Here is a 27,634-nt window from a genome sequence, read left to right as displayed (position 1 = left end):
TTGACACCGACAACGGTCATCACTGGTAAGTATCCCGATTATTGTCACTTCGGGGTTAACGGATCATAACACATAATAGGTGACTATAGACTTGCAAGATAGGATCAAGAACTCTCATATATTGATGAAAACATAATAGGTTTAGATCTGAAATCATGGCACTCGGGCCCTAGTGACAAACATTAAGCATAACAAAGTCATAGCAACATCAATGTCAGAACATAGTGGATACTAGGGATCAAACCCTAACAAAACTAACTCGATTACATGATAAATCTCATCCAACCCATCACCGCCCAGCAAGCCTACGATGGAATTACTCACGCACGGCGGTGAGCATAATGAAATTGGTGATGGAGGAAGGTTGATGATGACGATGGCAATGGATTCCCCTCTCCGAAGCGCCGAACGGACTCCAGATCAGCCCTCCCGAGAGGGTTTAGGGCTTGGCGGCGGCTCCGTATCGTAAAACGCGATGAATCCTTCTCCCTGGTTTTTTCTCCCCGAGAGTGAATATATGGAGTCCAGGTTGAGGTCGGTGGAGCGTCAGGGGGCCCACGAGGCAGGGGTGCGCCCCCACCCTCGTGGACAGGTGGAGCCCCCCTGACGTGGATCTTCCATCCAGTATTTATTATATATTCCAAAATAATTCTCCGTTGATTTTCAGGTCATTCCGAGAACTTTTATTTCTGCACAAAAATAACACCATGGCAATTCTGCTGAAAACAGCGTCAGTCCGGGTTAGTTCCATTCAAATCATGCAAGTTAGAGTCCAAACAAGGGCAAAAGTGTTTGGAAAAGTAGATATGACGGAGACGTATCAACTCCCCCAAGCTTAAACCTTTGCTTGTTCTCAAGCAATTCAGTTGATAAACTGAAAGTGATAAAGAAAAACTTTTACAAACTCTATTTGCTCTTGTTGTTGTAAATATGTAAAGCCAACATTCAAGTTTTCAGCAAAGATTATGAACTAACCATTTTCACAATAACATTTAGGTCTCATGTTTACTCATATCAATGGCATAATCGACTAGCGAGCAATAACAATAAATCTCAGATGACAACACTTTCTCAAAACAATCATGATATGATATAATAAGATGGTATCTCGCTAGCCCTTTCTGAGACCGCAAAACATAAATGCAGAGCACTTTTAAAGATCAAGAACTAATTAGACATTGTAATTCATGGTAAAAGAGAACTAGGCAAGTCATACTCAATGTAAACTAATAGTAATGGATGCAAATGACAGCGGTGCTCTCCAACTGGTGCTTTTTAATAAGAGGATGATGACTCGGCATAAAAGTATATGGATAGGCCCTTCGCGAAGGGAAGCAGGGAGTTGTAGAGGTGCCAGAGCTCGGTTTTGAAATAGATATGAATACTATTTTGAGCGGTATACTTTCATTGTCAACATGACAACCAAGAGATGGCGATATCTTCCATGCTACACACATTATAGGCGGTTCCCAAACAGAATGGTAAAGTTTATACTCCCCCTCCACCAATAAGCATCAATCCATGGCTTGCTCGAAACAGCGAGTGCCTCCAACTAACAAGAGTCCCGGGGGAGTTTTGTTTGCAGTTATTTTGATTTGATTTGCATAAAGCATGGGACTGGGCATCCCGGTGACCAGCCATTTTCTCGTGAGTGAGGAGCGGAGTCCACTCCTCTTGAGAATAACCCGCCTAACATGGAAGATACAGACAACCCTAGTTGATACATGAGCTATTCAAGCATACAAAACAATATGTTTATTTGAAGGTTTAGAGTTTGGCACATACAAATTTACTTGGAACGGCAGGTAGATACCGTATATAGGTAGGTATGGTGGACTCATATGGAATAACTTTGGGGTTTATGGAATTGGATGCACAAGCAGTATTCCCGCTTAGTACAGGTGAAGGCTAGCAAAAGACTGGGAAGCGACCAGCTAGAGAGCGACAACAGTCATGAACATGCATTAAAATTAATCAACACCGAATGCAAGCATGAGTAGGATATAATGCACCATGAACATAAATATCGTAGAGGCTATGTTGATTTTGTTTCAACTACATGTGTGAACATGTGCCAAGTCAAGCCACTCGAATCGTTCAAAAGAGGATACCACCCTATCATACCACATCACAACCATTTTAATAGCATGTTGGCATGCAAGGTAAACCATTATAAGCTCCTAGCTGATTAAGCATGGCATAAGCAACTATAATCTCTAATTGCCATTGCAAACATGTTTATTCATAATAGGCTGAATCAGGAATGATGAACTAATCATATTTACAAAAACAAGAGAGGTCGAGTTCATACCAGCTTTTCTCATCTCAATAAGTTCATCATATAATCATCATTATTGCCTTTCACTTTCACGACCGAATAGTGTGGATAATAATAATAATGCACGTGCATTGGACTAAGCTGGAATCTGCAAGCATTCAATTCAAGAGAGAAGACAAGGTAATATGGGCTCTTTGTCAGATCAACGATAGTGCTTATAAGAGCCACTTTAACATTTTCATTATGGTCTTCTCCTCTCAACCCCAAAGGAAAGAAAAGAAATAAAACTATTTACACGGGAAAGCTCCCAACAAGCAAAAGAAGAACGAGAAATCTTTTTGGGTTTTCTTTTTAATTACTACTACAAGCATGGAAAGTAAACTAATTAAAAGCTACAACTATTTTTTTGTTTTTCTTAAGGTTTATTAAACACACAAGAAGAAAGCATAAAAAAGGAAAATAAACTAGCATGGATGATACAATGAAAAAGTATGAGCACCGACAACTAGCAATGAGTGTGTGAACATGAATGTAATGTCGGTGAGAAATACGTACTCCCCCAAGCTTAGGCTTTTGGCCTAAGTTGGTCTATGGCCACGGCTGGCCTGGCGGATATCCAAAGTAATAGTTGGGGTCGTACTGTGAGGAAGCCTCGGATTGCTACTGGTTGGCATCACCTCCGGATCCCACTAGTAATCAGATCGTCGTGGAGGATCAATTGTGGTTCTAGCTCTGGCTCTGTAACTAATGTAGGGTCCGGTAGGCATGAATGGCCTCCAACGGAACAAGGTACTTGCATGCAGATAAATCAAACAAGGAAGGTGCAGGCAAGGTAATAGTCTCAGGATGATTTTTACCAAATATTAATTTGTACTTAAGTGCCTTTTCCCTATTCTTAACAATAAAATCATGTGCTACCATACTCTTATAATCGAAATAAACAGGAGGCAACAACTTCTCTTCCTTCTCATAATGCCTAATAGGTATGTTAAAGTGTGCAGCGAGGCGCGAGGCGAAGATGCCTCCAAGGACGAGGCCCTTAGTACGGTTAAGATTTAACCACTTTGCAATAATAGCGCTCATACTGAATGTGTCATCACGAAATAAGGCATGGCACAAAATAACAATATCAGGGGCACTCAGGTTTCCACAGTTTCCGCGCCCAATTAAGCATCTACTAGCAAATATAGCAAAGTAGCGTAGAACAGGAAAGTGTATGCTAGTAATTCGTGTGTCGGAAACCTTCCTTGTTTCCCCTACAGTAATGGTATCAATAAACCCATCCACATTGTCACGATGTGGTTCCTCTATGCTGCCCTTGAAAGGGATCAAACAAACCCGACAAAAATCATGAAGTGACATCTCCTTATGCTCATCATATAAATAAAATTCCACCGTAGGTGGTGAGATCCTAGCATGGAAATGAAAGTTTTGCACAAAGATATTGGTGAGTAAGAGATACTATTCGCGTTGGTCGTGGAGGAAGGTGGTGAGGCCTGCATTCTCAGCCAATTCATAGAAATCATCATAAATGTCGGCTGCTCTCAAGAAATTATCACAAGGCCATTCACACGGTCGGACCTCCGCGGTGCGAGGGAGATTATACTTCGGCCTCTTATCCTCCTCACTTTGCTTGTCATTCGAGCTTCGGCTCGATGAGCCCCTCAAAAATCTCTTCATCTTTTTCGGAAAATTTCTGAATTTTTTAGTAACTTCAAAATAAAAGTGAACCAAACTCAACAAAATTGATAGCAACTACTCCTACAAGTGCCTAGAGGCAATATCATGCATCAAAACTACTTTTGACCATATAAATTTGACATGCAAGCTCAAGACACCTAAGCAGCAAAAATATGCAATGAATAAAGCACTAGAACAAAAACTAATTGGACCATTGGAGGAGTCACATACCAAGGAACAATCCCCCAAAGCAGTTTTGTGAGAGGTGCTTTGAGCAAGGAGATCGAGAATGGCAGCAAAATGAGATTGGAATCGGGTTTGAGCTGGTTAGTGATGTTTTTGGGAGGAAGGAGTGTGTGGTAGCTGGAATAAGTGGAGGGGAGCCACCATGGGCCCACGAGGCAGGGGGCGCGCCCTCCACCCTCGTGGCTAGGTGCTTGCTCCCCCTGTTGTGTTCTCAGTGCCAGATATTCTCAAATATTCCAGAAAAATCACATTTAAATTTCAGCGCATTTGGAGAACTTTTATTTTCAGGGTATTTTTTATTGCATGGATAATTCAGAAAACAGACAGAAATTACTATTTTTTCTTTATTTAATATAAATAACAGAAAGTAAAAAGAGGGTACAAAGAGTTGTGTTTTCTAAATTCATCCATCTCATGCTCATCAAAAGGAATCCACTAACAAGGTTGATCAGATCTTGTTAACGAACTCATTCCGAATAACATGGAATCAGAGAATTTTCAAATAACACTAGGTTACATCAACGGGGATATGCACATCCTAAACAATAAGAATATCATATTTCTTCTTGATAGTAGGAAGAGGAAATTCAAAACCTCCAAAAATAATCGATGGAATTTTTCCAATAGAGTTTATACTATGAACTTGAGGTTGTTTCCTCGGAAAGTGTACCGTATGCTCATTGCCATTAACATGAAAAGTGACATTGCCTTTGGTGCAATCAATAATAGCCACTACAATATTCAAAAAGGGTCTTCCAAGAATAATAGACATACTATCGTCCTCGGGAATATCAAGAATAACGAAGTCTGTTAAAATAGTAACGTTTGCAACCACAACAGGCACATCCTCACAAATACCGATAGGTACATCAGTTGATTTATCAGCCATTTGGAAAGATATTTCAGTAGGTGTCAACTTATTCAAATCAAGTCTACGATATAAAGAGAGAGGCATAACACTGACACTGGCTCCAAGATCACATAAAGAAGTTTTAACATAGTTTCTTTTAATGGAGCATGGTATAGTTAGTACTCCGGGATCTCCTAGTTTCTTAGGTATTCCACCTTTAAAAGTATAATTAGCAAGCATGGTGGAAATTTCAGCTTCCGGTATCTTTCTTTTATTTGTAACAATTTCTTTCATATACTTAGCATAAGGATTCATTTTGAGCATATCAGTCAAACGCATACGCAAGAAGATAGGTCTAATCATTTCAGCAAAGCGCTCAAAATCCTCATCATCCTTTTTCTTGGATGGTTTAGGAGGAAAAGGCATGGGTTTCTGAACCCATGTTTCTCTTTCCTTACCATGCTTCCTAGCAACAAAGTCTCTCTTATCATAACACTGATTCTTTGATTGTGGGTTATCAAGATCAACAACAGGTTCAATCTCTACATCATTATCATTGCTAGGTTGAGCATCAACATGAACATCATCATTAACATTATTACTAGGTTCATGTTCATTACCAGATTGTGTTTCAACATCAGAAATAGAAATATCATTGGGATTCTCAGGTGTGTCAATAACAGGTTCACTAGAAGCATGCAAAGTCCTATCATTTTTCTTTTTCTTCCTCTTAGAAGGACTAGGTGCATCAATATTTTTTCTCTGGGAATCTTGCTCAATTCTCTTAGGATGGCCCTTAGGATACAAAGGTTCCTGAGTCATTTTACCACCTCTAGTCATAAATCTAACAACATTACCATTTTTCTTACTATTTAATTCATTGAGCAAATCATTCTGAGCTTTGAGTACTTATTCTACTTGAGTGGTAACCATAGAAGCATGTTTAATAATAAGTTTAAGTTCACCTTTAACATTAGCCATATAATCACCCAAGTGTTCAAGCATATCAGCATTGTGTTTTAATTCTCTACCAAAATAAGCATTGAAGTTTTCTTGTTTAACCATAAAGTCATCAAACTCATCCAAGCATGGGCTAGCAAACTTAGTAAAAGGGATTTCAGCTTTATCATATCTATAGAGAGAATTTACCTTTACTACCTGTGTCAAGTTATCAAGTCCATGTATTTCTTCAATTGGTGATGGATTAAAACCATGTATTTCTTCAACAGGCGGTAAATCAAGACCATGTATTTCTTCAATAGGAGGTAAATTCTTAACATCTTCAGCTTTAATCCTTTTTCCTTCATATATTTCTTTGCCTCTTGCATATCTTCAGGACTAAGAAATAGAATACCCCTCTTCTTCAGAGTTGGCTTAGGAGTTGGTTCAGGCATTGGATCAGGAAGTGTCCAATTATTTTCATTAGTCAACATATTATTCAATAGAATTTCAACTTCATCTGGTGTTCTTTCCCTAAAAACGCAACTAGCACAACTATCCAGGTGGTCTCTGGAAGCATCGGTTAGTCCAATATAAAAGATATCAAGTATTTCATTTTTCTTGAGAGGATGATCAGGCAAAGCATTAAGTAATTGGAGAAGCCCCCTCCAAGCTTGTGGGAGACTCGCTTCTTCAATTTGCACAAAATTATATATTTCCCTTAAAGCAGCTTGTTTCTTATGAGCGGGGAAATATTTAGTAGAGAAGTAATAAATCATATCCTGGGGACTACGCACACAACCAGGATCAAGAGAATTAAACCATATCTTAGCATCACCCTTTAATGAGAACGGAAATAATTTAAGGATATAATAATAGCGAGTTTTCTCATCATTAGTGAACAAGGTAGTGATACGTCTCCGTCGTATCTACTTTTCCAAACACTTTTGCCCTTGTTTTGGACTCTAACTTGTATGATTTGAATGGAACTAACTTGGACTGACGCTGTTTTCAGCAGAATTACCTTGGTGTTGTTTTATGTGCAGAAAGCAAATATTCTCGGAAAGTCCTGAAACTCCACGGAATACCTTAGAAAAAATAATAAAAAATCCTCGCCAAATATGAAGACCAGGGGGCCCACACCCTTTCCACGAGGGTGGGGGGCGCCCCCCCCTAGGGCGCGCCCCCTACCTTGTGGCCCCCCTGTTGACCCTCCGACGCCAACTCTATATATTTGCTTTCGCAGAGAAAAAATGCAGAGAGAAGAAATCATCGCGTTTTACAATACAAAGCCGCTGCCAAGCCCTAAAACCTCTCGGGAGGACTGATCTGGAGTCCGTTCGGGGCTCCGGAGAGGGGGATTCGTCGCCATCGTCATCATCAACCATCCTCCATCACCAATTTCATGATGCTCACCGCCGTGCGTGAGTAATTGCATCGTAGGCTTGCTGGACCGTGATGGGTTGGATGAGATTTATCATGTAATCGAGTTAGTTTTGTTAGGGTTTGATCCCCAGTATCCATTATGTTCTGAGATTGATGTTGCTATGACTTTGCTATGCTTAATGCTTGTCACTAGGGCCCGAGTGTCATGATTTCAGATCTGAACCTATTATGTTCTCATGAATATATGTGAGTTCTTGATCCTATCTTACAAGTCTATAGTCACCTACTATGTGTTATGATCCGGCAACCCCGAAGTGACAATAATCGGGACCACTCCCGGTGATGACCATAGTTTGAGGAGTTCATGTATTCACTATGTGCTAATGCTTTGTTCTGGTTCTCTATTAAAAGGAGGCCTTAATATCCCTTAGTTTCCAATAGGACCCTGCTGCCACGGGAGGGTAGGACAAAAGATGTCATGCAAGATCTTTTCCATAAGCACGTATGACTATATACGGAATACATGCCTACATTACATTGATGAATTGGAGCTAGTTCTGTGTCACCCTATGTTATGACTATTACATGATGAACCACATCCGACATAATTATCCATCACTGATCCGCTGCCTACGAGTTTTCCATATACTGGTTTACGCTTATTTACTTTCCCGCTGCTACTGTTACAATCACTACAAAATACCAAAAACATTACTTTTGTTGTCTTTACTTTTGTTGCTATTACCACCACTATCATATTACTGTGCTACTAAACACTTTGCTGCAGATACTAAGTTTCCAGGTGTGGTTGAATTGACAACTCAGCTGCTAATACTTGAGAATATTCTTTGGCTCCCCTTGTGTCGAATCAATAAATTTGGGTTAAATACTCTACCCTCGAAAACTGTTGCGATCCCGTATACTTGTGGGTTATCAAGACCTTTTTCTGGCGCCGTTGCCGGGGAGCATAGCTCTATTCTTTGAGTCACTTGGGATTTATATCTGCTGGACTATGAAGAACTTGAGAGATCCAAAAACCAAGATCTATCCCTCAACTACGAGGGTAGGTAAGGAACTGCCATCTAGCTCTGCACTTGATTCACCTTCTGTTATGAGTAAGTTAGCGACACCTACACCTGCTTCTGCTATTCGTTCTGATATGTCGCATGTTATTAATGATGCCACTTCTACTATGCATGATACTTATGATGAAACTGCTTCTATGCCTGATACTACTGTGCCCCTTAGTGAATTTCTTGAAGAACAAATTGCTAGGGCTAGAGAAAGAGAAATTGATGAAGCTGAATACGATGATGATAGTGATGATGAAAATATGCCTGTTATTCCTGAAGGTTATCTTTTTGATAAAGATTCTTCTTCAGCTATTTTAGCCTGCAAAGATAGATATGAGCTTAAAAGGTTATTGATTAAATGGAACAGAGAATCACTTAGAGATAAAATGACACCTGATCTTGCTTTTGCAACTTCACCTATATGTGTTCCTGATAAGGATTATGAATTCTCTGTTGATCTAGATATAATTACTTTGGTTGAATCTGATCCTTTTTATGGCTATGAATCTGAAATTGTTGTGGCACATCTTACTAACTTAAATGATATAGCTGCCCTGTTCACTAATGATGAGAGATCGCGTAACTTCTATATACTCAAAATATTTCCGTTCTCACTAAAGGGTGATGCTAAGATATGGTTTAATTCTCTTGATCCTGGTTGTGTGCGTAGTCCCCGGGATATGATTTATTACTTCTCTGCTAAATATTTCCCTGCTCATAAGAAACAAGCTGCTTTGAGGGAAATATACAATTTCATGCAAATTAAAGAAGAGAGTCTCCCACAAGCTTGGGGGAGGCTACTCAAGTTACTTAATGCTTTGCATGATCATCCTCTTAAGAAACCTGAAATACTTGATATCTTTTATAATGGACTAACCGATGCTTCCAGAGATTACCTGGATAGTTCTGCTGGTTCTCTTTTCAGGGAAAGAACACTGGATGAAGCTGAAATTCTATTGAATAATATGTTGACAAATGAAAATAATTGGGCACCTCCTGAGCCAGCTCCTGAGCTAGCTCCCGCTCCAATTACTGAGCCTATTCCTAAACCAACTCCGAAGAAGAGAGGTGTTCTATTTCTCAGTCCTGAAGATATGCAAGAGGCAAAGAAATCTATGAAAGAAAAAGGTATTAAAGCTGAAGATGTTAAGAATTTACCTCCTATTGAAGAAATACATGGTCTGAATATACCGCCCGTTGACGAAGTATATGATCTTAATCCTTTATTCATTGAAGAACCTCCCGATATCCCGACACAGGTACTAAAGGTAAATTCTCTCTATAGATATGATAAATCTGAAGTCCCTCCTACTAAAATTGCTAGTCCGTGTTTGGATGAGTTTGATGACTTTATGTTTAAGCAAGACGACTTCAATGCTTATTTTGGTAGACAAATTAAAGAGAATGCTTATAAGATTAGATGCTTGGGTGATTATATGGCTAATATTAAAGGTGAACTTAAAATTGTTAGCAAACATGCTTCTATGGTTACCACTCAAGTAGAACAAGTACTTAAAGCTAAAAAAGAATTGCTCCATGAAATGAATAATAAGAAAAATGATTATGCTGTTAGAGTGGCTACTAGAACTGGTAGAATGACTCAGGAACCTTTATATCCTGAAGGCCACCCTAAGAGAATCGAGCAAGATTCTCAGAGAAATAATATTGATGTTCCTAGTTCTTCTAAAAAGAAGAAGAAGAAAAATGATAGAACTGTGCAAACTTCTAGTGAACCTATTGCTGAACCACCTGATAATCCAAATGATATTTCTATGTCTGATGCTGAAACACAATCTGGTAATGAACATGAACCTAGTAAAAATATTAATGATGATGTTCATGATGATGCTCAACCTAGTAATGATAATGATGTAGAAATTGAACCTGCTGTTGATCTTGATAACCCACAATCCGAGAATCAACGTTATGATAAAAGAGACTTTGTTGCTAGGAAACATGGTAAAGAAAGGGAACCTTGGGTTCAGAAACCCATGCCTTTTCCTCCTAAACCATCCAATAAAAAGGATGATGAGGATTTTGAGCGCTTTGCTGAAATGATTAGGCCTATCTTTTTATGTATGCGATTGACTGATGTGCTCAAAACAAATCCTTATGCTAAATATATGAAGGATATCATTACTAATAAAAGAAAGATACCGGAAGCTGAAATTTCCACCATGCTTGCTAATTATACTTTTAAGGGTGGAATACCAAAGAAACTTGGAGATCCCGGAGTACCCACTATACCTTGCTCCATTAAAAGAAATTATATTAAAACTGCTTTATGTGATCTTGGAGCCAGTGTTAGTGTTATGCCTCTCTCTTTATATCGTAGAATAAGCTGACACCTACTGAAATATCTTTGCAAATGGCTGATAAATCAACTGCTATACCTGTCGGTATTTGTGAGGACGTGCCTGTTGTGGTTGCAAACGTTACTATTTTAACGGACTTTGTTATTCTTGATATTCCCGAGGATGATAGTATGTCTATTATTCTTGGAAGACCTTTTGTTAATACTGCAGGGGCTGTTATTGATTGCAACAAAGGCAATGTCACTTTTCATGTTAATGGTAATGAGCATACGGTACACTTTCCGAGGAAACAACCTCAAGTTCATCGTATCAACTCCATTGGAAAAATTCCATCAATTATAATTGGAGGTTTTGAATTTCCTCTTCCTACGGTCAAAAAGAAATATGAAATACTTATTATAGGGGATGTGCATATCCCCGTTGAGGTAACTTAGTGTTATTCGAAATTTCTCCGGTTTCATGATTATCGCAATGAGTTTGTTAACAAGACCTGATCAACCTTGTTAGTGGATTTTTTTTATGAGCATGAGATGGATGAAACTAGAAGCACAACCTTCTGTACCCTCTTTATATTTTCTGTTAATTAGTAGAAATAAAGTAAAAATAGTATTTTTCTGTCTGTTTCCTGTCTTATCTATGCAATATAAAAATATCCCGAAAATAAAAGTCCTCAGAATGCCATGCTAATTTAATATGATTTTTTCAAGAATATTTGAGGATTTACTGTGCAAAAATTACCACGGGAGGAGCTGCCACCTGGCCACAAGGGTGGTGGGCGCCCCCCATAGGGCGCGCCCCCTGCCTCGTGGGCCCATGGTGGTCCTCCTCCACTTATCCCAGCACCCGTCTTCTTCCTCTGCCTCACACAAACCCAAAAAACCAACTCAAGCACGAGTTCCAACCACTTTTGCTGTGATTTTCGATCTCCTTGCTCAAGGCACCTCTCGCAAAACTGCTTGGGGAGATTGTTCCTTGGTATGTGACTCCTCCATTGGTCCAATTAGTTTTTGTTCTAGTGCTCTATTCTTTGCAAATTTGTGTTGCATAGGTGACCATGTTCTTGAGCTTGCATGTCAAATTTATATGGTTCCAAGTAGTTCTAATGCTTGATATAGGCTCTAGGCACTTGTAGGAGTAGTTACTATCAATATTATTGAAGTTGGTTCACTTTTGTTTGAAGTTACTAAAAATTTCAGAATTTTTTCAGAGAAAAACAATATGTTTAGGAAGATGTTCCAAGGTGGTTCCTCTAAGAAGCAAGGACCCAGGATTGCTATGCGCGATGCTGACGAGGATCCACCAAGAGACGCTCCGGTACGGCCTTGCGAGTGGCTGTCGGAAAATTTTATGGACCGTGCGGGAATTAAAGAAGAATTCAAAGCATATTTGCGCAATGCCGGTCTTGAAGAATTTGAGGCCAACAAATGCCCCCAGTATCATGATCTCACAAGTTCATTTGTGAGGAGGTTTGAGTATTCATCTTCGCGTAATTCTCCTTCAGTCATGTTTGATCTTTATGATAAATCTTATAGAATGGACTTAGAGGATTTCACTCTTGCATGCAAACTTCCATCACGGGGCAGTATTAGGGATCCCCCTAAATCTGAATTTAGAAACTTTCTTGCTAGTATAACTGTGGGGGAATCCAGAGACATAACGCAGGCTACCATAGGGAGCATTCACTTTACTGCTATACATTATTTTGCCCTCTTTATCGGTAGATGCATAAATGCTAAGGATGAAGCATGTCACATGTGTGTCCCTGATCTTAGCATTCTTAGGAGTGTTGTGTTAGGAGACCAATCTTATCATATGGGAGCCATTGTAGCTCGTAGGTTGCATCATAATAGACATAATGGAGATCTCTTTGGAGGAATTTACGCAACCCGCTTAGCTCATTTTCTTGAAATAGACATTCGTGAGGGTGATATGGAGTTGCCTCCTGCATATTTAGATTATAACTCTATGGCTTCGCACCAGTTTGTCGAGAGGCCTGAATCACCTCTCTTATATCGCATAATTTTTGATAAACGACGTGTTTTCCGTATTACTCTCCCTGCTCCTGCCTTCTTTGATTCACAGACAAAAGGAAGATATCTTATTACCAGAGAGGAGGCAGAAGAGTACGAGAGGAGAGCGGAGGCAGCTCGACTCCATGCTGCAGCTCAGCAGGCGATAACCGCTGCACAACAATATGATCCCAACTATTCTTCCTCATCACAGTACGACCCCAACAACTATTATTATGGATATCCGCCAGGCCAGCCGTGGCCATAGACCAACTTAGGTCAAAAGCATAAGCTTGGGGGAGTACGCATTTCTCACCGGCATTACATTTATGTTCACACACACTCATTGCTAGATGTCGGTGCTTATACTTTTTCACTGTAATATCCATGCTAGTTTATTTTCCTTTTCCTGCTTTCTTCTTGTGTGTTTAGTAAACCTTAAGAAAAACCAAAAAATTAGTAGTAATTTACTTTCCTGTTGTAGTAGTAATTAAAAAGAAAACCCAAAAAAATATTTCCCGTTCTTCTTTTGCTTGTTGGGAGCTTTCCTGTGTAAATAGTTTTATTTCCTTTTCTTTTCTTTGGGGGTCAGTAGGAGAAGACCATAATTAAATTGTTGTAGTGGCTCTTATATGCTTTAATGTTGATTTAACCCAGAGCCCATATTGCCTTGTCTTCTCTTGTTTCTTGAATGCTCGTAGATTTCAGCTTAGTCCAATGCACGTGCACTCTTCTTATTATTCACACCGTTCGGTCGTGCAAGTGAAAGGCAATTATGATGATATATGATGGACTGACTGAGATGAGAAAAGCTAGTATGAACTCGACCTCTTTTGTTTTTGTAAATATGATGAGCCCGTCGTTCCTGATTCAGCTTATTATGAATAAACATGTTTGCAATGACAATTAGAGATCATAGTTGCTTGTGCCATGCTTGATTAGCTATGAGTTATAATGGTTTACCTTGTATGCCAACATGCTATTGAGATGATTATGATGTGGTATGATGGGGTGGTATCCTTCTTTGAATGATTTAAGTGACTTGACTTGGCACATGTTCACGCATGTAGTTGAAACAAAATCAACATAGCCTTCATGATATTTATGTTCATGGTGGATTATATCCTACTCATGCTTGCATACAATTTTTATTAATTTTAATGCATGTACATGGCTATTGTCGCTCTCTAGTTGGTCGCTTCCCATTCTTTTGCTAGCCTTCACTTGTACTAAGCAGGAATATTGCTTGTGCATCCAATCCCTTAAACCCCAAAGTTATTCCAGATGAGTCCACTATACCTTCCTACATGCGGTATTTACCTGCTGTTCCAAGTAAATTTGTATGTGCCAAACTCTAAACCTTCAAATAAACATTCTGTTTTGTATGCTCGAATAGCTCATGTATCAACAAAGGTTGTCCTTATCTTCCGTGTTAGGCGGGTTATTCTCAAGAGGAGTGGACTCCGCTCCTCACTCACGAGAAAATGGCTGGTCACCGGGATGCCCAGTTCCATGCTTTATGCAAACTAAATCAAAATTAATTGCAAACAAAACTCCCCCTGGGACGTGATGTATGTTGGAGGCACTCGTTGTTTCGAGCAAGCCATGGACTGATGCTTGTTGGTGGAGGGGAGTATAAACTTTACCATTCTGTTTGATAACTGCCTATAATGTGTTTAGCATGGAAGATATCGCCATATCTTAGTTGTTACGTTGACAATGAAAGTATACCGCTCAAAATGCAATTTACCTCTATTTTAAAACCGAGCTCTGGCACCTCTACAAATCCCTGCTTCCCTCTGCGAAGGGCCTATCCATTTACTTTTATGTTGAGTCATCACACTCTTATTAAAGAGCACTAGCTGGAGAACACAGCTGTCATTTGCATTCATCACTATTAATCTATGTTGGGTATGACTATGATTGGATCTCTTTTACCATGAATTACAATGTCTAGTCAGTCCTTGATCTTTAAAGGTGCTCTGCATTTATGTTTTGCGGTCTCAGAAAGGGCTAGCGAGATACCATCTCGTTATATCATATTATGATTGTTTTGAGAAAGTGTTGTCATCCAAGATTTATTATTATTACTTGCTAGTTGATTATGCTATTGGTATGGGTAATGATGAGACCTGAGAATTATTGCAAATGTGGTTAGTTATGATTTATGCTGAAAACTTGAATACTGGCTTGACATAGTTACAACAAGAAGAGCAAACAGAGTTTGTAAAAGTTTTTCTTTCTTTCTTTCAGTTTGTCAACTGAATTGCTTGAGGACAAGCAAGGGTTTAAGCTTGGGGGAATTCACACGTCTCCGTCGTATCTACTTTTCCAAACACTTTTGCCCTTGTTTTGGACTCTAACTTGTATGATTTGAATGGAACTAACCTGGAATGACGTTGTTTTCAGCAGAATTACCTTGGTGTTGTTTTATGTGCAGAAAGCAAATATTCTCGGAAAGTCCTGAAACTCCACGGAATACCTTAGAAAAAATAATAAAAAATCCTCGCCAAATATGAAGACCAGGGGGCCCACACCCTTTCCACGAGGGTGGGGGCGCGCCCCCTACCTCGTGGGCCCCCTATTGACCCTCCGACGCCAACTCCAACTCTATATATGTGCTTTCAGAGAGAAAAAAACCAGAGAGAAGAAATTATCGCGTTTTACGATACGAAGCCGCCGCCAAGCTGTAAAACCTCTCGGGAGGGCTGATCTAGAGTCTGTTCGGGGCTCCGGAGAGGGGGATTCGTCGCCGTCATCATCATCAACCATGCTCCATCACCAATTTCATGATGCTCACCGCCGTGCATGAGTAATTGCATCATAGGCTTGCTGGATGGTGATGGGTTGGATGAGATTTATCATGTAATCGAGTTAGTTTTGTTAGGGTTTGATCCCTAGTATCCATTATGTTTTGAGATTGATGTTGCTATGACTTTGCTATGCTTAATGCTTGTCACTAGGGCCCGAGTGCCATGATTTCAGATCTGAACCTATTATGTTTTCATGAATATATGTGAGTTCTTGATCCTATCTTGCAAGTCTATAGTCACCTACTATGTGTTATGATCCGGCAACCCCGAAGTGACAATAATCGGGACCACTCCCGGTGATGACCATAGTTTGAGGACTTCATGTATTCACTATGTGCTAATGCTTTGTTCCGGTTCTCTATTAAAAGGAGGCATTAATATCCCTTAGTTTCCAATAGGACCCCGCTGCCACAGGAGGGTAGGACAAAAGATGTCATGCAAGTTCTTTTCCATAAGCACATATGACTATATACAGAATACATGCCTACATTACATTGATGAATTGGAGCTAGTTCTGTGTCACCCTATGTTATGACTGTTACATGATGAACCGCATCTGGCATAATTATCCATCACTGATCCGGTGCCTACGAGTTTTCCATATACTGGTTTACGCTTATACTTTCCCGCTGCTACTGTTACAATCACTACAAAATACCAAAAACATTACTTTTGCTGTCTTTACTTTCGTTGCTATTACCACCACTATCATATTACTATGCTACTAAACACTTTGCTACAGATACTAAGTTTCCAGGTGTGGTTGAATTGACAACTCAGCTGCTAATACTTGAGAATATTCTTTGGCTCCCCTTGTGTCAAATCAATAAATTTGGGTTAAATACTCTACCCTCGAAAATTGTTGCGATCCCCTATACTTGTGGGTTATCAGGTAGCTATATCATTTAATTTAGTAAGATGTCCCACAACAGTTTCAGATTCATAGCCATAGAAAGGATCAGATTCAACCAAAGTAATTATATTAGGGTCGATAGAGAATTCTTAATCCTTATCAGTAACAAAGATAGGTGAAGTAGCATAAGCATGATCATATTTCATTCTAGCATTCAAAGTTTTTTGTTTGAGCTTAACTAAAAGTTTCTTAAGATCACTCCTATCATTGCAAGCAAGAAAGTCTCTAGCAGTTTCTTCATCCATAATATAACCCTCAGGAACAACAGGTAATTCATATCTAGGGGGTGAATCTTAATCATCACTTTCATCGATATTATCAATTTCAATAATTTCATTCTCTCTTGCCCTAGCAAGTTGTTCATCCAGAAATTCACCAAGTGGCACAGTAGTATCAAGCATAGAAATAGTTTCATCATAAGTATCATGCATAGCAGAAGTGGCATCATCAATAACATGCGACATATCAGAATTAATAGCAGAAGCGGGTTTAGGTGTCGCAAGCTTACTCAAAACAGAAGGTGAATCAAGTGCAGAGCTAGATGGCAGTTCCTTACCTCCCCTCGTAGTTGAGGGATAAATTTTTGTTTTCGCGTCTTTCAAGTTCTTCACAGTGACCAGCAGATATAAATCCTAAGTGACTCAAAGAATAGAGCTATGCTCCCCGGCAACGGCACCAGAAAATAGTCTTGATAACCCACAAGTATAGGGGATCGCAACAGTTTTTGAGGGTAGAGTATTCAACCCAAATTTATTGATTCAACACAAGGGGAGCCAAAGAATATTCTCAAGTATTAGCAGCTGAGTTGTCAATTCAACCACACCTAGAAACTTAATATCTGCAGCAAAGTGTTTAGTAGCAAAGTAATATGATAGTATTTGTAACGGTGGTAAAAGGTAATGGTAGCAAAAGTAATATTTTTGGTGTTTTGTATAGTGATGATAACAATATCAATGGAAAAGTAAATAAGCGAAGAATAATATATGGAAAGCTCGTAGGCAATGGATCGGTGATGGAGAATTATGCCGGATGCAGTTCATCATGTAACAGTCATAACCTAGGGTGACAAAGAACTAGCTCCAATTCATCAATGTAATGTAGGCATGTATTCCGAATATAGTCATACGTGCTTATGGAAAAGAACTTGCATGACATCTTTTGTCCTACCCTCCCGTGGCAGCGGGGTCCTATTGGAAACTAAGGGATATCAAGGCCTATTTTTAATAGAGTACCGGAACAAAGCATTAACACATAGTGAATACATGATATCCTCAAACTACGGTCATCACCGGTAAGTATCCCGATTATTGTCACTTCGGGGTGAACGGATCATAACACATAATAGGTGACTATAGACATGCAACATAGAATCAAGAACTCTCATATATTGATGAAAACATAATAGGTTCAGATCTGAAATCATGGCACTCGGGCCCTAGTGACAAGCATTAAGCCTAGCAAAGTCATAGCAACATCAATCTCAGAACATAGTGGATACTAGGGATCAAACCCTAACAAAACTAACTCAATTACATGATAAATCTCATCCAACCCATCACCGTCCAGCAAGCCTACGATGGAATTACTCACGCACGGCGGTGAGCATAATGAAATTGGTGATGGAGGAAGGCTGATGATGATGATGGCAATGGATTCCCCTCTCTGAAGCGCCGAACGGACTCCAGATCAGCCCTCCCGAGAGAGTTTAGGGCTTGGCGGCGGCTCCGTATCGTAAAACGCGATGAATCCTTCTCCCTGGTTTTTTCTCCCTGAGAGTGAAATATGGAGTCCAGGTTGAGGTCGGTGGAGCGTCAGGGGGCCCACGAGGCAGGGGGTGCGCCCCCATCCTCGTGGACAGGTGGAGGCCCCCCTGACGTAGATCTTCCTTCTAGTATTTATTATATATTCCAAAATAATTCTCCGTTGATATTCAGGTCATTCCGAGAACTTTTATTTCTGCACAAAAATAACACCATGGCAAATCTGCTGAAAACAGCGTCAGTCCAGGTTAGTTCCATTCAAATCATGCAAGTTAGAGTCCAAAACAAGGGCAAAAGTGTTTGGAAAAGTAGATACGACGGAGACGTATCAGCCTCTTCGGTACCGTGCATTGCCCTTTCTCACCTCGAGAGTTGGTGCAAACTTTGTCGGTGCATCCAAACCCAGTGATATGATATGCTCTATCACACATAAGTCTTCTTATATCTTACTCAAAAAAGCCACCATACCTACCTATTATGGCATTTCCATAGCCATTCCGAGATATATTTCCATGCAACTTTCCACCGTTCCGTTTATTATGACACACTCCATAATTGTCATATTGCCTTGCATGATCATGTAGTTGACATCGTATTTGTGGCAAAGCCACCTTCATAATTCTTTCATACATGTCACTCTTGATTCATTGCATATCCCGGTACACCGCTGGAGGCATTCACATAGAGTCATATTTTGTTCTAAGTATTGAGTTGTAATTCTTGAGTTGTAAAGTAAATAAAAGTGTGATGATTTCCATTATTAGAGCATTGTCCCATCTGAGGAAAGTTCTTGGAAAAAAAGAGAAAGGCCATAATAAAAAAAAGAGGCCCAAAAAAATTAGAGAAAAAGAGAGAAGAGGCAATGTTACTATCCTTTTTCCACACATGTTCTTCAAAGTAGCACCATGATCTTCATGATAGAGAGTCTCTTATGTTGTCACTTTCATATACTTGTGGGAATTTTTCATTATAGAACTTGGCTTGTATATTCCAACAATGGGCTTCCTCAAAATGCCCTAGGTCTTCGTGAGCAAGCAAGTTGGATGCACACCCACTTAGTTTCTTTTGTTGAGCTTTCCTATATTTATAGCTCTAGTGCATCCGTTGCATGGCAATCCCTACTCCTTGCATTGACATCAATTGATGGGCATCTCCATAGCCCATTGATTAGCCGCGTCAATGTGAGACTTTCTCCCTTTTTGTCTTCTCACACAACCTCCATCATCATATTCTATTCCACCCATAGTGCTATATCCATGGCTCGCGCTCGTATATTGCGTGAAAGTTAAAAGAGTTTGAAAAGACTAAAGTATGAAACAATTGCGTGGCTTGTCATCGGGGTTGTGCATGATGGGAGCATTTTGTGTGACGAAAATGAAGCATGGCCAAACTATATGATTTTGTAGGGATAAGCTTTCTTTGGCTATGTTATTTTGATAAGACATGATTGCTTGGTTAGCATTGCTTGAAGTATTATTATTTTTATGTCAATATTAAACTTCTGTCTAGAATCTTTCGGATCTAAACATTCATGCCGGAATAAAGAGAAATACCTTGAAAATTATGTTAGGTAGCATTCCACATCAAAAATTCTGTTTTTATGATTTACCTACTCGAGGACGAGCAGGAATTAAGCTTGGGGATGATTGATACATCTCCAACATATCTATAATTTTTGATTGTTCCATGCTATTATATTATCTGTTTTGGATGTTTATGGGCTTTATTATGCACTTTTATATTATTTTTGGGACTAACCTATTAATCGAAGGCCCAGTGCAAATTGCTATTTTTTGCCTATTTCAGTGTTTCGCAAAAAAGGAATATCAAATGAAATCCAAACGGAATGAAACCTTCGCGAGGATCTTTTTGGAACAAACGCAATCCAGGAGACTTGGAGTAGACGTCAAGGAAGCAGCGAGGTGGCCACGAGGTAGGGCGGCGCACCCCCCACCCTCGTGGGCCCATTGCAGCTCCACCGACCTACTTCTTTCACCTATATATACTCTTATACCCTGAAAACATCGAGGGAGCCACGAAACCACTTTTCCACCGCCGCAACCTTCTGTACCCGTGAGGTCCCATCTGGGGACCTTTTCCGGCAATCTGCCAGAGGGGGATTCGATCACGGAGGGCTTCTACATCAACACCATAGCCTCTCCGATGATGTGTGAGTAGTTTACCACAGACCTTCGGGTCCATAGTTATTAGCTAGATGGCTTCTTCTCTCTCTTTGGATCTCAATACAAAGTTCTCCTCAATGTTCTTGGAGATCTATTCGATTTAATTCTTTTTGTGGCGTGTTTGCTGAGATCCGATGAATTGTGGGTTTATGATTAAGATTATCTTTGAGCAATATTTGATTGTTCTCTGAATTCTTATATGCATGATTTGATATCTTTGCAAGTCTCTTTGAATTATCAGTTTGGTTTGGCCTACTAGATTGATCTTTCTTGCAACAGGAGAAGTGCTTAGCTTTGGGTTAAATCTTGCGGTGTCCTTTCCCAGTGACAGTAGGGGCAGCAAGGCACGTATTGTATTGTTGCCATCGAGGATAAAAAGATGGGGTTTATATCATATTGGTTGAGTTTATCCCTCTACATCATGTCATCTTGCCTAATGCGTTACTCTGTTCTTTTGAACTTAATACTCCAGATGCATGCTGGATAGCGGTCTATGTGTGGAGTAATAGTAGTAGATGCAGGATCGTTTCGGTCTACTTGACACGGACGAGATGCCTATGTTCATGATCATGCCTAGATATCATCATAACTTTGCGCTTTTCTATCAATTGCTCGGCATTAATTTGTTCACCCACCGTAATATATGCTATCTTGAGAGAAGCCACTAGTGAAACCTATGGCCCCGGGTCTACTTTACATCATATAAGTTTTCAATCTACAATTCTAGTTTACTATTTATTTTGCAACCTTTACTTTTCAATCTATACAACAAAAATACCAAAAATATTTATCTTATTATCTCTACCAGATCTCACTTTCGTAAGTGATCGTGAAGGGATTGACAACCCCTTTATCACGTTGGTTGCGAGGTTCATGTTTGTTTGTGCAGGTACTAGGTGACTTGCGTGTAGTCTCCTACTGGATTGATACCTTGGTTCTCAAAAACTGAGGGAAATACTTACGCTACTTTGCTACATCACCCTTTCCTCTTCAAGGGAAAACCAACGAATGCTCAAGAGGTAGCAGGTACTTGTTAATTTCTTGGTAGATCTCTTGTGTCTTGGTCCTCCAAGAAACAAAACTCGATATCCTTATCCATCGCCGAAGCGGAATACATTGCCGCCGGTTCATGTTGTGCTCAATTACTTTGGATGACCCAAACTCTTAAAGATTATGGCATATATGTGAGACATGTTCCATTGCTTTATGACAATGAAAGTGCTATTAAGATTGCTCACAATCCCGTGCAACATTCTCGAACTAAGCATATTGAAGTTCACAATCATTTCATTCGAGATCGTGTTGATAAAGGGGACATTGATCTTAAGCATGTTTGTACCGATAAGCAATTGGCGGATATATTCACCAAACCACTTGTTGAGAAAGTATTTTGCCATTTGAGAGGTGAATTGAACATCATTGATGCCTCAAACTTGGAGTAGAAACTCCATTTGGATACATGACTGGCATGAGCCTTTGACTAATCCTTGATATTTCTCTTATGATGATGATCATATGTCTTGGATATATTTGCACCCTTGCATGCTATCTAACCCTTGTAGGTACTTGGTTGAATCAAAATCTATGAGATTTCAAATCACTCACATCTTGAGCAATCTTTGCATCACAAAGTCTCTACAATATGGTGGTTGAAGACTGCTACCTCTTGAGCAATGCGTTGGTTTTCCCCGAAGAGGAAGGGATGATGCAGCAAAGTACCATAAGTATTTCCCTCAGTTTTTGAGAACCAAGGTATCAATCCAGTAGGAGGCTATGCGCGAGTCCCTCATACCTGCACAAAACAAATAAATCCTCGCAACCAACGCTAAGAGGTTGTCAATCCCTACACGGCCACTTACGAGAGTGAGATCTGATAGATATGATAAGATAATATTTTTAGTATTTTTATGATAAAGATGCAAAGTAAAATAAAAGCAAAGTAAATAGCAAAGTATTGGAAGATTAATATGATGAAGATAGACCTGGGGACCATAGGTTTCACTAGTGGCTTCTCTCATGAGCATAAGTATTCTACGGTGGGTGAACGAATTACTGTTGAGCAATTGACAGAATTGAGCATAGTTATGAGAATATCTAGGTATGATCATGTATATAGGCATCACGTCCGAGACAAGTAGACCGACTCCTGCCTTCATCTACTACTATTACTCCACTCATCGACCGCTATCCAGCATGCATCTAGAGTATTAAGTTCATGAAAACAGAGTAACGCCTTAAGCAAGATGACATGATGTAGAGGTATGAACTCATGCAATATGATGAAAACCCCATCTTGTTATCCTCGATGGCAACAATACAATACATGCTTTGCTGCCCCTACTATCACTGGGAAAGGACACCGCAAGATTTAACCCAAAGCTAAGCACTTCTCCCATTGCAAGAAAGATCAATCTAGTAGGAAAACCAAACTGATAATTCGAAGAGACTTGCAAAGATAACCAATCATACATAAAAGAATTTAGAGAAGATTCAAATATTATTCATAGATAGAGTTGATCATAAACCCACAATTCATCGGTCTCAACAAACACACCGCAAAAAGAAGGTTACATCGAATAGATCTCCACAAGAGAGGGGGAGAACATTGTATTGAGATCCAAAAAGAGAGAAGAAGCCATCTAGCTAATAACTATGGACCCTAGGTCTGAGGTGAACTACTCACACTTCATCAGAGGGGCTATGGTGATCATGTAGAAGCCCTCCGTGATCGATGCCCCCTCCAGCGGAGCTCCGGAACAGGCCCCAAGATGGGATCTTGTGGATACAGAAAGTTGCGGCGGTGGAATTTGGGTTTTGGCTCTGTATCTGGTCGTTTGGGGGTACGTAGGTATATATAGGAGGAAGGAGTATGTCGGTGGAGCAACAGGGGGCCCACAAGGGTGGAGGGCGCGCCTGGGGGGGATAGGCGCGCCCCTACCTCGTGGCCTCTTCTTTTGTGTCTTGGCATAGGGTCCAAGTCTCCTGAGTCTTGTTCGTTGAGAAAATCACGTTCCCGAAGGTTTCATTCCGTTTGGACTCCGTTTGATATTCCTTTTCTTCGAAACCCTAAAATAGGAAAAAAAAATAGCAATTCTGGGCTGGGCCTCCAGTTAATAGGTTAGTCCCAAAAATAATATAAAAGTGGATAATAAAGCCCAACAATGTCCAAAACAGTAGATAATATAGCATGGAGCAATCAAAATTTATAGATACGTTGGAGACGTATCAAAGACAAGGAAGCATGAAATCCTTCAACATATCCTTTGAAAATTTCTCTATATCAAATTTCATTTGGTATCAAATTTCATGATTGTCATTTTGGATACACAAGTGCTCTTCCTTGCAACACTAACCCATGTAGGTATATGAACTCAAACTACAAGTGGTGCTCCCAACTCTTGATGAGCTACATCAACCTTGAGCATCCTACACAAGTTCAACTACATGATCAAATTCAACACCACCACCCAAGGTATGTTATTCCATCTAGATAAGCTTTACCCCAAGTCATGGGTCAAAGCAGCTCAACAAGATGTGAATACATCAAAATGCTTAAATGAAAAATGGTAACCCCATTTTGAGCTTAAACGATGAGTATGATCTACGGTCAAGTGTTCTCACTTGACTCCTCAGTCAATATACTCTAACATAGGTGACTTTGTTGCCGACCAATTCTAGATGAAGTTCTCTAGTGTTTCTCTGTGCTCTTGCATATTTGTTCCCTTTCTTTATTCAAAAAAACTTCATCTAGATTTCTCTTCTTTTCTTTGATTCGTTTCTGCATTCCTTGCGTCTAATTCATTGCAAATCCTTCAGTAAATTCCTTGCAAATCTTTGTGAGATCTTATTTGCCTAGTGAGCTGAGATGACAATTGTTCTCTTTCTGTGTTGAACTCGGACACACCAGTTTGTCACTTTCGTTCAAGCCGAGCGATTTCGGTGCCACCAAAGAAAACAACTCGGTGTTACTGATTTCAATGCTGAGAAGAAAATTTGCCATTTGCATCCTGCATATTTCTTCTAGATCCACTCAATGATTCTTGTCCTTTACCTGCATCACATTCTACATGCTTCTTTGTTATGTGACTCAAGGAACAAACCTATTCGACTCACACTCCAGAAGATCCCTTCTTGGAAATTGATGTCAAAGGGGGAGAGAGAGATCACATAAAAGCTTAATCACATCAAATGGGGAGAGTGCTTAATCACATCCAAGAGCCCAGATGCTTGGTATTCAAGAGGAGAGAAGTCGCATGTCTTTAAGAGGGGAAAGACATGTTAGTTTGTGTTATGATTATTGTGCTCTGATTTGTTTTGCTCTGATTTGCTTTTCCCTATATTCTCCCATTATCCAATAGAAGATTCAGGGGGAGAAAGACTTCTAAGGGAAGGAAATCTTTGAATTCATTGAATATCTTTACCTTTGGGGACATGTCTATATCCAATAGAGTACCTAGTACTCATTCTCTACATGTCATCCCAGTCTTGGTACTCTTGTGGTTTACTATTTGCTCTACATAGTAGATGTATCTGTGTTACCTAACCTTCTTTACTCAGGTTCATCTCTTCCAAAGCTAGCTCAAGACCACAAGGTAAGTATATGCATCACACTCATGTGCATGATGATCTCTTGCTGATGTACATATTTTTTGCAAGAAGGACTCATGAACATGAAGGTACACTTCCTATATTCACATCATTTACTCTCATGTAACTCATTGCTTGCTCTGTCATGCTTATGCATTCACATGCTCTTATATTCCATATTTACATGATTTCATACATGTAGGGGGAGCCTATGAATGTTACACGTCCTCCCAAAGCTTTACTTGTTATTCTTTACATCTTTATCTAAAGCTTTGATGTATGTTGTCATCAATTACCAAAAAGGGGGAGATTGAAAGCACAAGTGCTCCCTGGGTTATTTTGGTCATTAATGTCAACATATCTCCTGTTGGACTAATACTTTTATCTAGTATATTTCAGATGAGTTCAACAATGGAGCAACGTGGACAAGAGGATGTGGAACCCCTTCAAGATGCTAAGGACAGAAGATTGGCAAAAGCTCAAAATCTCAAGACTCTACATTTTCAGTTTAGTGATCCAAGATCACATTGAGTCCATAGGAAAGCCAATACTATTAAAAGGGGATGAGGTGTTGCTTAATGGCTTGCTTGCTCAAAGTGCTTAGTGATATGCTCCAAAGCCCTCAACCACTTTCTCATATCCACATATGTCCCAAACCAAAAGTCAAACTCGGCCCCATCGATTTGATCTATCTGGTGCCACCGAGTTCATTTGACATAGCCATTGCCAGAAACCCTAATCAGTTTGGTCTCACCGAGATGGGCTTGCAAACTCTCTATTGCCTGTTGCAATTATTTCGGTCTCACCAAGATAAATCAATCGGTCCCACCGAGTTTGCTCGACCAACTCTCTATTTAGCTTATTACCAAAATCGGTCCCACCGAGTTTGTGTAATCGGTCAAACCGAGTTGATGTTTTACCCAAACCCTAGCACTTCAGTCCCACCAAGTTGATGATAACCCACAAGTATAGGGGATTGCAACAGTTTTCGAGGGTAGAGTATTCAACCCAAATTTACTGATTCGACACAAGGGCATCCAAAGAATATTCTCAAGTATTAGCAGCTGAGTTGTCAATTCAACCACACCTGGAAACTTAGTATCTGCAGCAAAGTGTTTAGTAGCAAAGTAATATGACAGTAGTGGTAACGATAGCAAAAGTAACGGTAGCAAAAGTAATATTTTTGGTGTTCTGTAGTGATGATAACAATAGCAACAGAAAAGTAAATAAGCGGAGAACAATATACGGAAAGCTCGTAGGCAATGGATCGGTGATAGAGAATTATGCCGGATGTGGTTCATCATGTAATAGTCATAACATAGGGTGACACAGAACTAGCTCCAATTCATCAATGTAATGTAGGCATGTATTCCGAATATAGTCATACGTGCTTATGGAAAAGAACTTGCATGCCATCTTTTGTCCTACTCTCCCGTGGCAGTGGGGTCCTAGCGGAAACTAAGGGATATTAAGGCCTCCTTTTAATAGAGTACCGGACCAAAGCATTAACACATGGTGAATACATGAACTCCTCAAACTATGGTCATCACCGGGAGTGGTCCCGATTATTGTCACTTCGAGGTTGCCGGATCATAACACATAGTAGGTGACTATAGACTTGCAAGATAGGATCAAGAACTCACATATATTCATGAAAACATAATAGGTTCAGATCTGAAATCATGGCACTCGGGCCCTAGTGACAAGCATTAAGCATAGCAAGGTCACAGAAACATCAATCTCAGAACATAGTGGATACTAGGGATCAAACCCTAACAAAACTAACTCGATTACATGATAAATCTCATCCAACCCATCACCGTCCAGCAAGCCTACGATGGAATTACTCACGCACGGCGGTGAGCATCATGAAATTGGTGATGGAGGAAGGTTGATGATGACGACGGCGACGGATTCCCCTCTCTGGAGCCCCGAACGGACTCCAGATCAGCCCTCCCGAGAGAGTTTAGGGCTTGGCGGCGGCTCCGTATCGTAAAACGTGATGAATCCTTCTCTGTGATTTTTTTCTCCCCGAACACGAATATATGGAGTTGGAGTTGAGGTCGGTGGAGCTCCAGGGGGCCCACGAGGCAGGGGGCACGCCCCCACCCTCGTGGCTAGGGTGTGGGCTCCCTGGCCTTGATTCTTTGCCAGTATTTTTTATTATTTCCAAAAATAATCTCCGTGGAGTTTCAGATCATTCCGAGAACTTTTGTTTCTGCACATAAATAACACCATGGCAATTCTGCTGAAAACAGCGTCAGTCTGGGTTAGTTCCATTCAAATAATGCAAGTTAGAGTCCAAAACAAGGGCAAAAGTGTTTGGAAAAGTAGATATGACGGAGACGTATCAGTTGATCATATCGGTCCCGCCGAAAAGCCTAACGTTCACATTTTGAACTAAATCGGTCTGACCGAGTTTCATGATTTGGTCTCACCGTGTCGGCGTTCTGGGAACGGGGGTCCCCAGACTTGCCTACCTGCGGCCTTTGGCGTGGCTCAAAAGGGGGCCCAGCGCGGCCCATCTTCATCAACACGGACCCAAGACCCTCGCGAGGGGCCAAGCCTCGTGGGGCGGACGACACGAAGCTTCCTTGGGCAC

This window comes from Triticum aestivum, chromosome 6A, assembly GCF_018294505.1.
Source record: "Triticum aestivum cultivar Chinese Spring chromosome 6A, IWGSC CS RefSeq v2.1, whole genome shotgun sequence".
Classification (NCBI taxonomy): Eukaryota; Viridiplantae; Streptophyta; class Magnoliopsida; order Poales; family Poaceae; genus Triticum; species Triticum aestivum.
The sequence above is the reverse complement of the archived record's forward strand: the minus strand, read 5'-3'. Positions refer to the sequence as shown.